General features: G+C 36.9%; 1 protein-coding gene across 1 annotated transcript in view; it reads right to left on the reverse strand.

Annotated features, from left to right (window-relative positions):
• Positions 1 to 2185, reverse strand: part of LOC100533236 (R3-14 neuropeptide) — an 8282-nt gene extending 6097 nt beyond the window's left edge. The window contains 1 exon segment of the mRNA NM_001204549.1: positions 2015 to 2185. The gene's annotated coding sequence lies outside the window, so the exon portion shown is untranslated.
• Positions 2186 to 2343: the final 158 nt, after the last annotated feature.

Below are 2343 nucleotides of genomic sequence, written 5' to 3' on the forward strand. Positions count from 1 at the left end.
ATATACAGCCATAAAATCAGAAATGAAATGAAGCAGAGCCTACTTGTAGTGCCCTCCAACCACCTAAAGCTAAAGAGACGTAAAAAAACGGAGCGAGTGAAAAATTCTTACAGAACTAAAAATGTTTAACGTGTTCCGTATGCTCATATTATGACCTTATTCAGTTGCAAGCGGTAAAACACTTAACCAAAAAACTGAGTAAAAGAAAAAAAGCTGGCCCTACCACTGGCAGCTTCCAACCACCCACACAGACAAAACAGGCAGAGTGGAAGAAAGAAAAAGTAGGGCCCCTGCAAGAGGTTTGTTTACAACCACCCGCATGCGTTCTATAGAGTGACAAAGCTGAGTGCAACACGTCAAACATTGTTAGGTAACTTTTTGTTACAACTAAAGATCTAAGTCTTATTTTTAGTTTAGATATTGCGTCTTGTCGTTGGCCTCTGTTTCTGGACTAAGTTCCATAAACCAGAGCGTGGCGTTAGTTCAGTGTGCATGATCCTCGTTCAGGTCCTAAACGGGCCTTCATGGCCCATTTGAGTAAGTTTAGTATTAGTAGAGGTTTTACGGCACTCGCAGTTGCATAAGGTCATGAGCGCCAGAAGAGTAGAGGTGTTACAAGAGAGTAACAAACGTAAAAAGAGAAGGAGGGGAGATAAGGACGATAGAATAGATGTTTGATAAGAAAAAAGAAGCAAACCACAGCAGAGCACCCGCCAACCACCCACCCATTTAAGTAAAGTAGAATTGAGAGAAGTGACACAAGGTCAAAATAATACAGAGAAGGATATAGACACAGACATGATTTTAGGATTAAAAGATAATCATTTTCCTAAAAGATGAAAAAAGCAATTACAGCTACATGTATGTTATAAGCAATATTTTCTATGTTTACTTTGAGACCTGGGCTTTTTTCTATATTATGTATTCACTGTATTTTATGTTAAAGATCGAAAGGAGATTTGATAACATAATACAGCACTACCTAACTTACCATATCTTTTAAAAAATATATTATCTGAACTCTCCATCAGCTCGTAGAGCAGCTTTCTTGCCCCAGTGCAAATTTCGTCTTTCAATCGAAACATTATTTCCGTCCCCGTTTCGCCTTCCAAATTTTTAAGTAGATGTTCATCATGTTTTATTTATGTTGCTACATTTTGAAGTAATATACCTTCTCACTGTCTCGCTTAGTCTGATTTTATCAAAAGGCTTTTAAGTAGATCTGGCTACATTTTGGAGTAATGTTTTCTCCATGTCTCACCTGGTCTGATTTTATTGAAAACTTTTTATATGTGGGTGGTTGGCGAGTGCTCTGGTGTGGTTTACTCTTTCTTTCCTATCAAACGTCTATCGTCTTTATCTCTCCTCATTCTTTTTCTTTGTTTGTTTGTTACTCCCTTGAAACACCTCTAATCGTTGGCATTTATATGACCTTATTGTGTTGCAAGTGGCGTAAAACATTTACTAAAACCAAAACCTTTCATATACCTGCATTTTAATTCTGGACAATCACTTTCGCAATGTCTCACCTTGCCTAATAATAATATCTGAAGCCATTAAATGTAGCTACAATTTAACATTTGAATATTACTTTCTAGTGGTCTCACCTTGTCTAATTTTTACTAAAGCATTTTATGTGACTACAGTAGTTTGACTCTGGAGTATTACTTTCTCCCATTGTTTACTTTTATTTAAAGCATTTTATGTAACTACAATTTGACTTTGGAGTATTTTTTCTCACCTTGTCTACTTTTATCTAAAACATTTATGTATTTACAATTTGACTTCGGAGCATTACTTTCTAACGTTATCTAATTTTATCTAAAGAATAATTTTGTGGGACTACAATTTGATTTCGGAGTATTACTTTCTCACTTTGTCTACTTTTATCTAAAGCATTCTATGAAACTACAGTTTGACTTTGGAGTATTACTTTGTCACCTTGTCTACTTTTATCTAGATCTAAAGCATTTATTTAACCACAATTTGACTTTGGAGAGTATTGCTTTCTCACCTGCTTGTGGGTAGTTGATGTCTTGATGTCTGGATGAGAAAGTCGATCTCACTTTGTTACCGACTCACGGCCAAGCTCTGCACGAGCGAAAGAATTGAAAGTGTCTGCTTGGGGTGAGTGAGTCTGTTAGTGAGAGATAGTGCGTGTGTTTGTTAGTGAGTGAGTGAGCGCCTTGGACCGCAAATGCCAGTCGAATGGTCATGTCTGAGAAAGACTCGGACTTTTATAGCGGTCTCTTTGATCCTCTCAATAATAATGAAATTATTATGTAGATGACGTGGAAGCCAATTATCTCTAAATATTGGTTCAGGGAGAGAGAGGGAGAGAGA

Source organism: Aplysia californica, unplaced genomic scaffold, assembly GCF_000002075.1.
Source record: "Aplysia californica isolate F4 #8 unplaced genomic scaffold, AplCal3.0 scaffold00895, whole genome shotgun sequence".
In the NCBI taxonomy this organism is placed as follows: domain Eukaryota; kingdom Metazoa; phylum Mollusca; class Gastropoda; order Aplysiida; family Aplysiidae; genus Aplysia; species Aplysia californica.